Source organism: Poromitra crassiceps (assembly GCF_964638095.1).
Source record: "Poromitra crassiceps genome assembly, chromosome: 26".
NCBI classification, from domain to species: Eukaryota; Metazoa; Chordata; class Actinopteri; order Beryciformes; family Melamphaidae; genus Poromitra; species Poromitra crassiceps.
This window is the reverse complement of record NC_139640.1, coordinates 18,764,893-18,783,255: the sequence shown is the minus strand read 5'-3', so window position 1 is coordinate 18,783,255 and position 18,363 is coordinate 18,764,893. Positions and strand designations below refer to the sequence as shown.

The 18,363-nt window shown below is 41.8% G+C and overlaps 2 long non-coding RNA genes across 2 annotated transcripts; both read left to right on the top strand.

The window, feature by feature from the left end:
• The first annotated feature begins 9,971 nt into the window (after window positions 1–9,971).
• LOC310798614 lies at window positions 9,972–11,642 on the top strand. Its single transcript, XR_014553780.1, has 3 exons — window positions 9,972–10,002; window positions 11,113–11,163; window positions 11,537–11,642. It is a non-coding gene; the product is annotated as an uncharacterized lncRNA (long non-coding RNA).
• Window positions 11,643–14,585: 2,943 nt separating this feature from the next.
• LOC310798861 lies at window positions 14,586–17,472 on the top strand. The gene is made up of 4 exons (XR_014553793.1): window positions 14,586–14,700; window positions 14,963–15,156; window positions 15,390–15,454; window positions 17,388–17,472. It is a non-coding gene; the product is annotated as an uncharacterized lncRNA (long non-coding RNA).
• Window positions 17,473–18,363: the final 891 nt, after the last annotated feature.

Here is an 18,363-nt window from a genome sequence, read left to right as displayed (position 1 = left end):
CCGTTGTGGTCCATATAAACCAATTTGCAATAATTTATGTTGCTGCATAATGGATAAGATAAGCCAGACTGTCTCTTCTACATTCTTCAAATGCAGCTTAAACAGCCTGTAATTCACACCCACAGAACATTGACTAATTAAGTAGGGGGTAAGTAGGAGGAGGGGGGGGGGCTTCAAACCGGAGGAAGTTGGAACCGATGCAGGTGATTGGAGAAATACGCGCGGGTGTCCCGCCTAAGGCCAATCAGCTTAGGCGGGACATCCCCCTCATCGCTCATTATTTTCCCTGAACTTCCCTTCCTGTTTTGACCATGTTTTCCGTGCTTGAATTACAGGCGTTTAGGCGGAAGCATTTAGTAAATTGCCAGAGACAACAGTCTGTCTACCCAACAACTGTAGAACATTTAGCTCAGAAAACCTCAAGAGAAAACTATACTGTACAAAATATGAATATGAATTATTTGAAAGTTTCATCGATGTTCCATGATTTATATTCTGAAATGTCAAGTTTTCCCCTTTCTCTCAAGTACTGCCTGTAGGCACATCCACATGCTAGATTTACCCCAGTTTGTGAATCACTCTAGAGTCTAACAAACGGTAAATGATGTCTCCTGAACAGAGACATCGTACCAGAGAGCTGGACCTGATCTCCCAGACCCACCAATTAAATTTAGGAGACCTCCCAAACAGCCAGCTCCATCCACTCAAACACGTGAGTAATGTGGGACATTGATGAGATTTTTCAATGTTGTGATGTGTTCATATTGAATTTTTAACATGTGATGTATTTAGCCCAGGGTACAGCTAACTGAAAATCTTATTTTCAATACAGAGAGTTCAAAGCAGTTAACCAACCATGCAGTCTTAGGCAGTCTTAATCGTAGGACAACTGCCAACCTGCCACCACCATCCAATCCACCACGTGAGTAATACAGGACTAAGATTTAAGTTTTCATATAGAATATTTTCTTATACTGGTGTACTCTAGACTCAACAAGTAACTGAAAGTCTGGGGTTTCCCAAAACAGCAGAACCTTTGGATTTGTCTATGGACCTTTCGGCCCAACAAGAAGTCTCTCCACCCTCATCCATTTCTTCATGTGAGTATTAGAATGTTCAGATTTTTGGGACACATTTGATGCAAGTCTGTTCTTGCCAAATTTTCAATATTGCTTGTTCATGCTGTTTTATTACTGTCATTAAGTTGGCAGGGGATCTCCTGATGCAACATACATCCCTGATCTATCCTCTACCCCTCAAACTCCACAACCGGGCATAGGTACTAAAAGTAGTATCACGCATTCTCACAATCTCACTGGAAATTGTGCTCTTATTAGAAGTTTATGACTCTTAACACATGACATGCTACTGCAGGACTTTTTCTGTCCCCCAAAGACGGTCTATTTGAGGCCAACTTTTCACCTGTAGTCCCTTCACCTGTGGCAACACCCCCCATAGCAGGTACACTCTAACCACTGACAAAATACTCCATGTTGTGGAATAAAAAGAAATACAGAAATGTTTGCAGGCCTTAAAGTGATAGTTTTCAGCTTTTGATGTTTGGTGGTATAAGGTAATTATTGATAGTCAGTGTGTTCCCTGCATAGTCAGTGTGTTCCCTGCAGTAGATGGTGGTTGGCGCGCCCCCAGTTTGGAGTAAGAGTAACGTTACTACTGGCAAGGACGCAAAACATTGTACTGCTAACAGTGGAGCCACACTTGCAGGATGTCTCTACTGCCCATTCACTTTGTCTTGAACATGCTGCTCATCGCCTTGCAAAGCATGCTGGGATACCTGGCGACGCGATCCAATACAAAGTGAATGGGCAGCAGCAACTGTCTGTGTCAAACGTCGCGCAAGTGTGGCTGCAGCGTGAGGAGGGGGGTTAATCAGAAAAACATATTTTAGGCACCTAAAAGAAGGCCACCCCAATAAATCAATAGTTATACACAGCAAAATCCCTAGTGTTAAAAGTGCTGTGTCAAAATTGTTAGACACTTTGGGAGTTATTTTAACAACAGTGGAGTAAAATACCCCCTAGTGTTGGAGTACATTTCATTAGTTAGCTTTTAATTACACTGGGAAGCCCTGCCCACCTTCTGCTACTCTCCACATTGCAGGACCGCCATTTTCTTCCACGCAAAAGCACAGAAGACCTCGGTAAGTTCATTCCCTAAACACATTATTTGGCATTTAAACAGAAGCAGCATGTTAGAATAACTTAATGTTGTTGCTCACCATACTTCAGTTGGTTTTGTATCTTAAAATTCCGAATTTCAACGGGCTAACTAACTAGTAGTTGTGCAGCTTAAATGTGCGCGGGCAGCAAGCTAACGCTAGTGTTAACTAATTAGCGTCAGCTAACCTTAACACTAACATCAAACTGGACAATATCAGCAAGAGGTAACCTAATGTAAATGTTGTTGGCTGAGTTATTGTATTATTTATGTAACGTCCACTGAGTCCAGTAATGTTATAGGGTGCAAAATGGACCTTTTTTGTCCACCCCGGCCTAGCATTAGGCTACCTGGCTGACTAGCGCTAGCAGCAGTAGTCTTTTACTTTGAAAATTGCTGAGTCGTATTCTACATGTTTCCTCAACGTTATGAGTCAGCAATCACATTATTTCAAGGATTAAAATGATTTTGCATCCAAGGCAGCCTGCCTATAATTATTTTCGTGTCTATATTGTAGCCTAGTGGGGTGAAGTAGGGATACACCACTAGTGTGGTCACTGACGTAGCGGGTGGGCTGATCCAGCCGGAGAAGAGTCTGTGATTAGGTGAATAAGAAGCACCTGTTGGCGTTCCGCGGCTGCTGGGCGCTTGTTGTTTGCCTCGACGGAGGACTGGAGTCTCGTATGCACTGCTGGGGTAATCTATACATTCAGGCCAGCGAGGCTGCGACAGGCTGTGTGATATTGCTGCTTTATATTCACCGTCATGACGCTGATGTAACGTTACTGATGTGATAAACTATCAGATTCGTCGGGGAGTCCACTTAAATTGGTGCCTTACTTTGAAAATTGCTCGGGGCAAATCTGACTGTGTCTGTAGTTAACTCCATGTAGCTTGACACTGATCAACGCTAACGTTAGCAGGCTGGTCACAATCAGAGCCAGAACGAGTGGTGTTCAGTCATCCACGATGCTTTGAGACGTAAACACGCAGCTCCCAAGAGGACGTTACACTATTTTAGCTTCTGAATCGTGCTGTGAAAAGTCTGATGGAATCACAAGCATTGTCAACGCAGGTAGAGAAACATGATGTGGCACCTTCAGCAAGATTGCATGGTTAAACATGAAGTAGAATTCAACCTTACTGGTCATTTCTGCAAAATAGCTGATACTTTGTCAGCTGTTTGGTGGCTTTAAACAACCTTATTCTCTAATAAAATGAACATAAGTCACCTAAAAGTTGACCAGGGCTGTTCTGTTGAAATGTATGAGCTTGTTATATTGCAAATTAATGCAGTTTTTAACATGAGGAATGTTGTGCTGATCACATTCCTCTCTGCAGGGAGCATGTTGCTTAAAGTGAAACTTGGCGATGAGGTTTTTGGCTGCATGCATTACTTAAAATGCAGTAATTTTATTTCTCTTATAGTGTTTGTTTGAGCCTTTTATGGCAATTCCAGTTTCATTGAATATTAGTTAGTAGACTAATGTGGACTCATTAGATATATCAATGACCTTTCTGTTTACACAAGCTTTTGTGCCTGTTTTCAGCATTTGCAAAGTTTGGTGTCCCAGCTGTAACAGAGGGTGTCAAAGTTTTCCACACTTCGGGGACTGAGTTGGATGATGAATATCAACTGGGGTGCTAAACATCAAATATGAAACAGGTTTGTTTCTTTTGCAGTTATTTGTCATGTGAAGCTTCTGTTCATTAGATAAGGGGTGGGTTTATGAAGGAACTGTACATAATGTTTTTTTCTCCAATCATGGTTAGCTGTCTCCACGGTATAATCTGTCTCCAGGGTAGCCTCTCCTGAGCATCCCAGCGATCACCCCTTGATTCGTTGGACTCCCGGATAGTCAACCTTTCAGAGAGCCCTTCCAGAAAACGCCAGAGGCTGGATACAGAAGCCAAGCAAGTAAGTTGACAAACATGCTTGTTTTGTACGGACGGACCCCAGTAAAAATTGCACCATTGTTTTAGCAGCAATATCTCTTTCCAGAAATCATGACCCGGATACTCATGAAACTGCTCACAATGAGGACTGTGGATTATCTTGGGGTCATGATTTCTGGAAAGACACACAAGAGGTTTTGTTTATTTTTTGGTGCTTTGAACACCACAAGCCGAGTACCATCCAGTTCTTGTATTGGAGAGAAGGCAGACATCTCTACGGCCAATATCTCCCAAACTCATACATCTAACACAAAACAATGCATAAATAGCACTACAGATTTCATGAAAAATATGTATTTTGGATTTAAGGGTGAGCTGTCTCTTTAATGAAGTGTCTGTGTTGTCCTTTCACCCTCCAAGGAGCATTTCTATGATGGCGAGAGTGGCGCTGGGTACCTTGCTTGGAGGATTAAAACGATTCAGAGATGCAGGACTAAAGACAGACAAACAGCATTTGGAGGTAACACTGTAATAATAGTAGAAACATGTAAGGAACGAAACGGTGACGAGATAATTTACTGAGTTTCTTCTAAAAAGTTGGTCTAATCCAAGTAACTGAAAATAGGGATGCACCGATCAATCAGCACGTGACCGGAAATGGCCGATTTTCAGCTAATCGGCCTCGACCGGTGACCGGCGCCGGTCAGTCCACATACTGTGCGCCGTTCGGCTTTCCCCTTTTTTTGTTTGGTTAATTACCTGCAGCTGCACGATGCACGCATTCACGTGACGTGTGCGCACCCCAAGCAGCCAAAAGGAAACACACGCCAGCATGTCCTCCTCATTGTGGAAATTTTAGTTTGTCACACACGGAGGGGCAGGGTACGTTGCAGAGTCCCGCTCAGCTGGAGTCCACTCCAGTCTGAGCGGCTCGCTTCACCTCACTGGCCCCTCTTCCCTGACCAGCTGCAGTCCACGTCACTGCTGCCTGCTGCAGATCAGCTGCTGCTGCTATCTGTCAGTCACATTGTAATGTGGATACAGGAGAGGACTATTTTTTCGTATTGCTAATAGAACAACGAACATAATAATAAAAGGCATCGGACCAGTGTGCAAGGTTTTCTGTGTGCGATGATTTTTTTTTCGGATGGCGGATAAAAAAAATAAATGGTTAAAGTGACTGTTCTGCCTGTTCTATCGAATTTCACAAAAATGCAATTATCTGAGCTTTCCTTTTCAGACGCTGAAACCATGCTGTATTCAACTGCTAATGCCTACATAACTACTAACTCTACAAACTAACTCTTTTAGACAGAGAAAGCACACATTCTATTAGTTCTTTTGAGATATTTTGTGTTCACAAACTCCTAGCAGAAAATAATCCTCGGCTCTTGAAAGATGAGCCAGAATCCTCAAAAAACTTCTTGGCAGAAGCTACCTACAGTAAAAAAAGAACTGTTGGCAGTGAATGTGTTAAAGCTGGATTGAGATATTGTATAAAAAAATAGTGGAAGACCTTCTTGTGATGATATAGAACTGCTACATTTTCTGTATTTTGTAAAAATGCTGCTGACATTGCACATGCACTGAATTTTGTTGAAGGGCCACAGAAATTAATTCAAGTGTTTCAAACTTGTGTTGTTACAGGTTGGGACAGTGACCTCATCAGTTTTACTGCTGTTACACCTGATGATTCCACCCACTGCCCAGGGTCAGAAGAGACCAGGAAAGGTGTCGGCATCCCAAGCAGAGAAACATCTTGTGCTCTTCAAGAAGGTTTGTACTTTTCCCTAATTTATGATAGCCTGGTAAAAAAAAAAACATCCTGATCACGTGACCTCAAATTCTGTTTCGCTTACGTATCAGTCTGGACTTCCAGCCACTCAGTGATTTCAGTGGGAGGGAGTACTTGCCTTGACAGACAACTCCTTCAGCCAATCAGCGTTACCAAATCAAGTCGAACGGCGAAAATGTATTTTCCACTGAGAAACTCCCCTGGTGCACACTCTTGTTGGTTAATTGTTATTGAGTCCATTTCAGCCTTAACTACACTTATGGCTGTGTTTACCCTTACTATTGTTAATGCTCATTGCTTCCAGAAACCATACTGTTTGGCCAGCAGAGACCCTGAGTTGCATTGGAATTTTAGGAAATCTCTGTGTATCCTATATGTGACTATACCTAGAGCGAAACAAGATGTGAGATCACGTGGACATTATGTTAGGATGGTTCTTATAGGAAAGGAGAACTTAAACGAAAGACAATGCTGATTTATTTTGCACATGGTCTCACACATCTGAAAAACGTAAACCATTTTGCAGGCTTTCATTTACTTTTACAGTTATTTAGTTGATTTGAGGTCAAAGTTGATGCCAGTGATTTCATTCGTGCACAAATGACAACACAAGCAGCAACTTTAACTCAAATCAACTCAATAACTGTCCAAGAAAATGAATGGCTGCTAAACTGTTTACAGTTTTCAGGTATGTGTGAGATCAGGTTCAAAATAAATCAGCATTTTGTTTTTTTCCATTTAATGTCTGGGCTCTGCGCTAATAACATGCAAACTTAATGAAGATGCAAAGGAATATGCAATCGGCTCACCACAACATGCATCCCAGACAAATCGCCATACATGTCTCTCTCTCTGACCGCAGCTGCACTGTAGACAGTCCGTCCCCGTCGTGGTGGGACGCAGAAAGCTGGCTACGCTCTGCTGCCTCCCAGGCTGAAGCGTGAGCTTCTGTTACAGCTTTCAACCTGGAAGCCAGTCAGGCCAGTCCACAGCCCTGGCCAAGGAGCAGTGACAGCAAGGTCTGCTGGTTAAGGGGCGCGCTGTCCCTGGTGAGAGACGGCACTCCACGGCATAACACTGATATTACAACCATGTAATTCTAATCGTCTGTTTGTGTTGTTTGTCTTCTCAGACCGGAACAAACATCCAAGAGCATCTTGATGCCATCACTAGTGCTCAACCCTATCTCCTGGCTGTTGGACCTCAGAAGAATGCAATCCGCCAGTTCTTCATCATCCTTGACAAGAATGACACACCTTACAGGTCAACCTCTTCCCTTGCTGCTGTGGATGAACTGTTTGAGGCACATTTTGTCTTTGGCACAACAGACAACACCATGCTCCACAACATGTTCACATTCATCCAGACCACAGTGTACAATGTTGATGTTTGCGAAGTCAAGCAGAGTTCCCGTGTTGCTGAAGTCCGGGCAAGGCTGCTTAGGAATGAAGTGTTCTGTTTGTCATGCTGAGTTAACTAGTTCAAATGCGCTTGTTAGGCATTTCCGGTTAGTTCATGGTTATTTGGATGGAAGAAATCTTTGCCTTCAATGTGTTCAGACTGGATGCGGCCGTGTGACTGTTTGGTACTTTTTCTGGTTTTAGGAAACATTTAAACACCAAACATACAGACTGTTGACCAACAGATTGACACTGATGTTAATTTAAGCAGTGTAGACCTAGATGATCTAGGAGAGGTGGTGACTGCTAATGTAGATGAGACAGCCATAACATCTGGACTGTTGTCAAAGACGAATATTCATTTGTGTGCTCTATTCCATGCACAGGACATAGAGTGTTATGGTTTAATTTGATACTTAAGGCCACTTGTTAATGATTTGAAAGTACTCGCTCAAGAGCGGGACTTCAAATTCCCATGTTTAAACACATGATTTGTGCTACTATTATTCAGGTCACTGTGGAAAATATAGGTTTGCATGGTCTGTTTGGCTTTGTGGAGTCATTTGGGGCTCGATGTTGCTGTCGTTTCTGTCTCCTTGAGAAGCATTGTTTGAAGATGATCCGGAAGTTGTACTAAGAACTATCGATATGCACACACAGCACTGTCAAACTATGCAAACAGATCCTACACTATGTATATTGTGTGAAACACACTTGTCTGTTAAATTCACTTTAGTAATTCCACACAGCCAACAGTTTTTCTGTAGACATAATGCATGCTGTTTTAGAGGGGGTCCCTCCGTTTGAGCTGAAACTTTTTCTGCAGTACATTCAGGGCAACTTCCTAAATGCTGAACAACTGGCTGGTAGAATACATGCTTTTGACTGTTTACAACCAGCAGCCAAACCGTCCACCAAGAGTAAAGTTGTTGGATGGAAGTAATGATTTGGAAATGAATGCCATACAGTCTTGGTGCTTATTGCGCAATATGCCTTTGTTATTTGATTCAGACAGATGATAAGTTGGTATCTTCTACTTTTGCTTTTCAATAAATGAAGACATTGACATAATGAATTGTGTTTGTTTGTTTTTTCACATTACATGCAAATTTTAAAGTATAGTAGTAGATTTAGATATACACTGACAGGAGTTAATTAAAAATCAACACTTGGAATAACTCCCACAAGGAGTAAATACAATAAGAGTTAATTTGTATTCACACTGGTGAGAGTAAGCTTTAAATTAACACTCAGTGTTAACCACTTCTAACATTGATGGAGAGTTAAATTAAGATTAACTCTCGGAGTGAACTAAAAGTAACACTATGGGTGTTAATTACCTCATAGTGTAATATTTTATTAACACTGTTCAGTGTTGTGCAGGGTGATGCAGTGTTAAATTTGGACTCTTTCTAGAGTTGAATTAACTCTGAAATATCAACACTATGTCAAGAGTAACTTTAACACCCTGTGGTGTGGGACCATATGTTATCCGAGCCAGTGTTAAAAATAACTCTTTAAGTGTTGATTTAACACTGCAAATTTTACTGTGTACTTATAAGATTTTCAGCAATTAGCCGGCACAGTTGCGCTTGGCATCTACATCTGAACGGTTGAATAGAGAAACAGCTGGTCTGCAGTACAGTGTGTGACAGTGCTGGAAATGGAAATGAAACTAAAGTGGAAACTTATATTGTTGTGTTTCGGTGGACCTTATTTTAGGTGGCTAAAATATGTTTTTCTGCAGGCCCCCTCCACAGCAGTACATTGTTTGTCTTCAGTGCCAATACCACTCTTTGTTCAAATGGGAAGAGTGCCAACCGTTATCTATTGCAGACACTGTAATACACTTGACTATAAGTAGCTCATACAACCCCATTTCAAAACATCTGAAATCTCCCTTTAACAGGACAGTATTTGGAATTCACCTTCCTCCTATCAATGAAACTAGAAATTAATTTATCATCCTGCTAGACAAGGATATAAACATGATATAAAGTGGGACTGTTTGTTTACTGGATTTGCTACTGACACACAAATTAATTCACGGCCCCCCACACACAGGTCTGCAGCTACATAGAAAGGCACTCGGGAAAAACAACAAAAGCACTCCAAAAAGAGGTATGTAACCACCACCAGTGCACTACAGTCATGTATAAAGATGTCTATTAATCTATCATATCGTATAGTAAACCTCTGCATCAAGCGATCCACCGGCCGGGTCTCGGGTCAATTCTAAAGAAGCCACTCCGGGTCGGGTATGGGTCTCTGACATTGAAATGCAGGGTCCAATCTGATTAGTGGCTATCACAGTTGTCAATCACCCCTTGTTCCATCGTCAAATAACTAATTAGAAACCAGTGTATTGGAAAAATTTGCACTTGGACCTACAAGAGGTATTCAGGTATGCCTGGACCCCCGGATATATCTGACCCCCGACCGGGTCCCTTGTCCATTCGAAAGAAGTGACTTTGGGTCCTGGCTGGGGCTGACATTTAACGTGTTTGGCCGGGTTCGGGTTGCCGCTTTTTATTTCTAATAATAGATGGGTGCCTTTGGGTCCGGGTACAAATCTCCCTGGTCCATTAGGGTCTGGGTCTGTCAATTTGGACCCATGAAGACCTCTAGGTCCAAGTGCTAGTCCATTCCTATGATTTGCCGCTAATAACCACATTTTTGATGATTTGTTCATTGATAATGCAGGAGGACCATCCCCCAGTCAGAGGTTTAAAGGTAAGACTACACAATTGCACCGACATCACTAGTCCTTCTATCCTGCCAATGTAAAAATGTGCCTTAAAGCCCCCCTCCAGTCAACCAGTATGTTTAAATGCACTTAAAAAATCTAATTATTGCGTTAGTCTGCCTAAAACCGGACTTTTGAAATGCATGTAAACATGTTATCTCGACTGAAATCAAAGTTATAAAAGTCCGACTAACGCACCCATATAATGCGATTGGGAGTCGATTTACTCCTGCATGTATACAGGCCAGTCGGACTGGAAACATGCACTAACGTGCTTTGACCCGGAAGTCGGACAGGGTGTAAAACGGTTGTTAGCGGCCACTGAGCGATTAGCTAAAGCTAAATGTGACTTTCGTTGATGTGTTCGCTAAATCTGTGTCTAGAATATATTTTTTTAATGGAATATCTTAGTTTCAGCTGTATTGAGCACACAAGGGGCAGCTTTGTGTTACGTGACCATCCCTGCATTTGAACGGTTCATCGGTGCTCTCTCAGCACATAAACACAACCTCGCTCGACCACATAAACACAGAACACAGCAAAACAATGTCCTATCGCTTAAATACAGAGGGCGCAGCGTCTCAACATAAACGCACTGCCATACTATTATATAGGCCAGAAGTGATCGTTTTGAGGGCAAACGTTTGTATAATTATATATATATTTTTTTTTAATGAAATGGCTGCATTATTAAGAGACTTGGTAGAATTGGCGGAGCCTACGGGGAAAGAGTGCACCTATCGTAGCGGAGGCAACATGATTCCATCCAAAAATCGATTTCCCACCCGTGCTTGTATACTGAGACAAGGAACGTAGTCAGAGTAAATAGCCAAATCAAGCTATAACCATAGCTCGACTTAACTGTGCATGTAAACGTACTGAATGTTTTAGCCCGTGTAACGGTTGGTGTTCTTTTTCAAGCATTAACAATGTTCTATGAGCTTATGCTGTATACTCCCACGTCCTCTGTTTCTGGGCGAAAGAACTTCAACACGAACCAAAGGCCAATAGGCAAACGTCAGCAAAAAAACTAACGAGCAATAACGTTTGCAAATATTAATGATGCCTTGCTATTTTTTTTTTTTTTTTTCATGAAGCTGCCAGGGCACATCAGAGACAATTGTGGCACAGGACTTCCCCTGCTAAAGGTATGAAAGTACTGCAATTATTTACCCCCAGTCTCTTGTGTCGGGGCGGCTGTGGCTCAGGAGGTAGAGCGGGTGGTTCGATCCCCGGCTCCTCCAGTCCGCATGTCGAAGTGTCCTTGGGCAAGACACTGAACCCCAAATTGCTCCCGATGGCTGTGCCAGCACCCTGCGTGGCAGCTTGTCACCTTAGGTGTATGAATGTGCGTGTGAATGGGTGAATGTAGGCACTTTGTAAAGCGCTTTGGATAAAAGCGCTTTATAAATCCAGTCCATTTTTATGTCATGCCACAATTTCTAAAAACAAAAACTTAATGTAGCACTGAGGTTTGTTCATTTCAGAATGTTCATCCTATCATGATTGTAATTTTGTTAGGTTATGAAAATGCCAACCAATCTACTCAACAAGGGACCAGCCTCAACAGCTCCACAGATGATCAACATAACACAGGTGGAAGTACTCAAAGACGGATGGAAAGAGGTGAGCCCTCACCACTAACAGTACTAGAGCCAGCCCTGTATTGCAAAACTTACAGCAATGGTTCTCAATTTTTTTCACATGAAGGAGCCCTAAACTGACCCAAATCGGACCACAAACCCCCATTAGATAGGATTTTGTCCAACGGTCCCCCATATAATAGGATGATGCGTTCTGATGTTTTATTACAGAAAGTGTATATAACACATGACCAAAATAGTCATTGATAAATTGTTTTACTTATTAATGAAATTATAGCAACAATAAATTCCCCCCTTTTGGCTGGGGACTCCCTCAAGGACCCCTGGGGGTCGCCGGACCCCCATTTGAGATCCATTGCCTTACAGTATGTCCTAAACCAGTGGATCTCAATGTGGGGTCCTTGTGGGGGTCCTCAATCAAACTGAATCGTTAAACTTCACCATTGTTTCAAAGAAGTTAACACCATTATAGAATGGAGGATGACTGTTTTCATTATCTGTATTGTCGGTAGAGATAAACTGTAATCAAAGCAGTCCTTATACATTCTGTAATGGGTTTTACCCCCCAGTTTTGCATTCATAATGCTTTATATCACAAATGTTTGAAATAATCTCATTCCTGCATTACATAGCACGTTATAATAACATATCTTTAGCCAGTTCTAAAGACACTACTGTATCATAACAGATAATAATAAATTCAAAGTTTCTGGAGTGGAATAATAGCTTATAAACACCAATACTGCTTTTGAGCTTGACTTTAGGGGCTTTAAGTAAAGTGACAATAAGGTTATTAGCAATTTTATGATGCTATAACACAACTATGAGGACTTATGAGTCATTCTTAAATGGAATAATATGTTATAAACCCCAAAATGCATTATAGCTTGACTTTCGGGGCTTTAAGTGAAGTGACAGATATTGGCTGGGTTTCCCAAAAGCTTCTTTGCGCTAAGAAGCTAATTCAACCCTTCTTAAGGCCCCCTTAAGAAGCAAACGCGTTTCCCAATTGCTTCTTTACGAAGGCATGCGTTTCCCAAAAGCTTCTTAGCGCTAAGAAGCTTCTTTGACCCTTCTTAAGGCTCCCGTAAGAAGCCAACGAAGCCAACGCGTTTCCCGATTGCTTCTTAGCCTAAAATTATCTTCCAATTATCCTCCGTTAAGAAGGCTGCGTTTCCCAAAAGCTTCTTAGCGCTAAGATGATCTTTCGTTAAGAAGGTTTTGTAAGAAGGGTCTGGAGCCTTCTTAACACCTTCTTAATGACAAAACACTGGCAGATCCAGCCGCATCAGGCAAAAGGAGATACTTGTGTCCACTGTTCCTCTTGTGTTTTTCCCTTTTTCCTTTCTTTCATGCACCCTTTAGTGTTTAAAATTGGGGAACACTTGAAAATCTCCCCTGTATGTATGGTTACTTGTGTTTTAAATGTTTTACCGTAGGCTATATTTCTCTAATCAGAATGGATTCCTTTTATAATGTTGTGGATTTATATAGCACCTTTCACAGAACCCAAGGTCGCTTAAATTCTGTAGTGTTTCTCTGTTTTGTTGTATGCTGTGTATATAAAGCAATTTGAACTGCAGTCCATGTCTGAAATAAATAATGTTTAATAAAGTTTAACATGACCATGATTAGGTGTTAACAGTGTTTCTCAACCACTGAGTCGTGGCCCACTGCTGGGCTCAGAGTGCCATCAAGTGAGCCGCTCCAGTTAAGATGCTTCTTAAAGGATGGGTTTTCCGTGGGGAATATGAATATATATTAAATCTCACGCCCCTAAGGTTTTCGAATCCGTTGAAATTTTTGAAATTGGAGGTTTACTCACAGAGATATCAACCGAAATCCACTCTGTGTGTGGGGGGGGGTGGTGGGGGGGAGGTGCGGGTGCGGGGACTCGAAATACTACATTTCCCACAATGCACTGGGCTCGCGTGGCCTTCGTTTTTATGCCCACCCCTCAGGCATTTGGCTGATATCAAACTCCAGTAGGTGGCGGTAATGCACATATATGTTTGCCAACCGCCATAAAACTCAAAGAAGAAGAAGAAGAAGGCTTCGACAATGAAATATACAAAGAACAAGAAATAAATCGAAAATAAAATTGCCTCCAAATTGCACCAAATGTAAACGGTAGTATATATGTCGGGAGATGTCTTCATAAAAAAAATTTCATGCATTTTAAGGCATTTTCGTAGGAGTTACGCGCATCTGATGTTGTAACTATTTTCTGTAAAAATGTGTAAAAACGGGTACATTGCTCAGCGTTGATTTCGTTACTTCAACCCACCTACTACTAGATGTAAAATTTGACGAGCTTTCCAATGCCGCCAGTCCCGTGTCGATTAGTGCTTCCGTTCCCGAGATAATGGTCTCTTTGCAAGGAACTATGGGAAGCTAATATTAGCTACAGCAGGCTAGGCGGTTGACAAGATGGCTGCGTTTTTGTTTTGGTCAAGGCCTCTGAAGGGGCGTGGAGGACCTCTAGAGGCGGGACCATGGCCAACAACAGTTGTAGTTCATAGGTGCACGACTTCCGCAAGGCGGACTTAGGCCAGATGACGCGAAACGCGTCGGCTGGCCCAAAAAATATGTGAGAGATGCTTGATATCTCTGGCAGTGAATATCCAATTTCAAAAATTTCAACGGATTCGAAAACCTTAGGGGCGTGAGATTTAATATATATTCATATTCCCCACGGAAAACCCATCCTTTAAGAGCCTTCTATTTTTTTTATTTTTCTCGACTGTTAAGAAGGCGTTTGGGAAACACTTCTTTGGAGCCTTCTTAACTCCTTAAGAAGCTTCTTAACTCCTTAAGAAGCTTCTTAACTCTTAAGAAGCTTCTTTGTTGGGAAACTCAGCCATTATCTTTCTAACAATTGCCACTGGGGCAATATTTGGCTGTCTCTCCACAGGGTGTTGCTCAATGGGAGCCAACTCACACTAATAAAACATAAGCAAATAGTCTTTCAATTTTTAACAATTGCAGACTATTTGACTGACAGGTTCCACACACTATCATACATTTATATTTCCATTTTTCCCTCAGGATCGAAAAGGTTCTTCCCGATGTCCAGAGCAAGTAAGTAATAACTTTTGTACTGTGTTTGGTCTGTAATGTGTTCAGCAATGTTTTGCGAACACTGATGAAGGCTTTTGCTGGAACACATCCGTTGTTGTTGGTCTGACCATGAGTGAACAAAAAACAAGGAAAGATTGCTTGCTTCTTTGGCCTAGCAGCCTTTGTTTTCTTTGACTCAATTGTGCTCGCAGTTGGTGAGTTTGTACAACAATGTAGTATTATCCACACCAACGAGTGTTAGATGTGGACTTTTATTTTTAAGAATTCCAGAAAGTGGTCCTCGGGAAGTTTGTGGACCTCGCCGATGAGATCGGAGAAATGAGGAGAGACATCAGACAAATCGGGAGAGGGGTGGAGCCAGAGCTCCTTCTAAGAGAAATACGCTAAATAAAGACCCCTGAAGAGCTGGAAGAGCTGGAGGCCAGACTGATTCAAGCCGAACAGAGGGCGTTATTGGTATGATTGAAAAAATATTAATCAAAAGCATATTTTTTTTCTCCATTTTCATAGTAAGCAATTTCACTTAAAAAAAAATATATGTATGTATGTATGTATGTATGTATGTATGTATATATATATATATATATATAGTGCATTTATAAGTAATTGAAGGAAACACAATTAGTGTTATGAAAGAAATGGGCTGTCTCTACAACGCATGGCATTGTGAACCTTCTTTTTTTAAACAGGTTCAGCAGCTGGCCAACATTGGTGGAAAGAACGCTAAGGATGCCACGTATAAAACCATGGACCGGTATGGACATCATAGCCTGTCAAGAAGGTCGCCTCCGATGGAAGAAGAGCGACCTAAGGTTGCGAGATCAGCTCGCTGGAGTGACCACCGGGTCTCTAGCAAGCCACATAGCTCCAAAGGTCGGGCGGCTCCTGCTCGTCATGGGATTAAAAAGAGATGAACAATTCCACAGGAAACGGCTGGGCCAGTAACCAAATGGAATGCTTAATGTTAAAAGCCAATGGGAGCGAGTGATTAAGGGTGATTAAATGTATTAACACATGTAATGAATATTAACACATGTAACGAATATGAAATGTAACAAATATTAACAAGTGTAACAAATATATTCTGAAGCAAATACAAATATAACTGAATGTACTTGTGCTATAAGTAGACTTTCAAGGCACAGAGTTAAGTGTTGGGCCGTGTAATTGGTTCCATGTGTGGACAGACTGCATGGGCCCTTCCTGGGCTGGGTTGATGTGCAAGCTGTAATTAGAAACAGCATGAGGAGTTGGGTGGTGAGGTGTATTACATTCTCAAGGTATGATTCTCCATTTGGGGAGAGTGGGAGAAAGGATGTGGTGCTTCCCTGGAAGGCCATTCTTGGCAGCCTGTAATCAACCTGGCAGGAAATATGGTTCATAACGAAGCAGGATGTACCATATATGGGTGCTGAGTCGCACAGGAAACAAGTAAGAAGGAAAAACCCCATAAGGAGTTATGGGAGTCGCACAAGAAACGCGTAGGAGGGGATGGCCGAATATGGGCGAATGAGTCGCATTTCCTTGGCCATGGGATGGTATATAACTGAGAGACTATGGCTCAAACGGGGCCAGTTCGCTGCTGCTATGAAGTTCTCTCGGACGGGAGACTTCACTTTGGACTTAACAATAGACTAAGGATTACGAGCATTTTCCAACGGAGTACACACAGAGGAATATTTCAAAGTGGATTACAAGAACAAAGCATGAATCGCGGATTGGCCATTTCCCCTAAAGAGACTTTGGAATACAATTGAACTTTGTGCGTCACTCCCCGCTCGTCCTCGAGTTAGAAGTCGGGAATCCAACGAAGCGGCCGCTTCAACGGATCCTGAGCAAGGAGCTCTCCCAAGGACTCTCGCTGCTCGACGGAGGCAGCCCCCGGCTGGGGAAGCTGTTCTCATTCTCATTCCGCCCCCAAAGTAACTTGATGAGTATACCACCATTAGCAGTAGTTTATTAGTTTATTAGAAGTGATATTACATGTTTCTGTATTACTAAATGAAATCAGATGTTTAATCAATGCTAATGCTGCACCCTGCAAAAGCTTTATAATAAAACAAATCAATTGGATTTAAAGTAACGAAGTGGACATTGAATGGTGTATTTTCCATGATAGTAATAATAAGGCTAGAGGTGCGTACAATATACTAAGGTTCTAAAAGGTTATCCTGGCTAACTAAAAAGCAGTGCCCCGACGACTTTGCTTAGTCGTTAAACATTACCTAGTCGATAACAAGTGCAAGATTCTAGTGGAACAAGCTGCCATAATAACAGACTCGACTGTACTGGTTACGCCCGGCTCCAGGCTATTCAGCCGAGGTCGCCAGTCAGTGGTAGAGGGGTAAGGAGTCTGGAACGCCATCCGGCAGTTAGAACTAGGCGAATTGTTCCCACCTAACAGCTTAATTAAAGTAGCAGAAGCTAGATGGAGTTATACACATCAAGCTGTTACTTTCGGACCCGTTGAATGGAGAGCTGTTTCTACCAGTATTAAGATCGTTCGCAACTATACTGAGGATATTGGCAGAGAATCACGACAAGCCACATAATGTTGTCAAATAAACAAGTGCTAACAAAATGTTTCTGACATGATCTCATTATCGAACAATGCAAGCATTATTGAAGTAGTTCTTCAATACTACAATACAAACTTCTTCACTGACACTACAATTTCTCATTTACAGTCTTTTCACAAACAAAATCATGGCCATGTTCAACATGAAGGGCAGTGGTCAGAAAAAAAAGAGGCCCTTCAAGGAAACTGCTGTGTTCTCTGTGGTTAAAGGTAATACTGTATATTCGTTGTGCAAAATTAGCTATGTTTAATCCGTGTACATTCAGAGCCTGATGAAACCTAAAAGATTATGCTATTCCTCTTTTATTACAGATGCTGTCATGAGGTCCTACGCCAGTGCCACAGAGTCAGAAATCCACAATGCCATGGCTGACCATTTGAAGCAGGCTCCTGGGAGGTCCGGTGGTGGTGGCTTTGAGAAAAACTAAAATGAAGCAATTCTGTATTTAATTTGTTTTATGTTTTGCCCATTGTTCATGTCACTGTAACTTTCCTTCTGCCCAGAGCGCTTTCCAGTTTAATCTAAGTTCAATAATATTGAATGAGAACATAGTTCATGTTTGATTTGAGTGAGTTATTTTTACATTGATGTTTCATACAATTTCAGTTTTTATTTGCCATGTTGCTGCACAGAACTAAATGGTCGACACCTTTTGACCTTTCTCACCCTTGCTTTTCATATATTTTGTAACTGGAGTTTTATGTTTATATTTTAGGAAGCTTTATAGGGGATCCTATGAAGCCAGCCTTGTGATGTCAAATTCACTCTAGCTCAGCGGTTCCCAGCATTTAACGAGTCACTGCGCCTTGGCTGGCCATTTGAAGCAGGCTCCTGGGAGGTCCGGTGGTGGTGGCTTTGAGAAAAATTTAAATGAAGGAATTTTGTATTTACAGTGCGGTCTTGTATTGATCACCTTGGGGCGGGTCAAAGTGATCACTATAAGCGGATGATCATTATAACATTTTTTATTCTTTATTTCTCATGCACATAACCATGTAATTGACATTTGTATATGTATTACAGTACAGATACAGTAAAGGAATGTTATTGACTTTAAAAATCCATACATTAAGTTAGGCCTCTG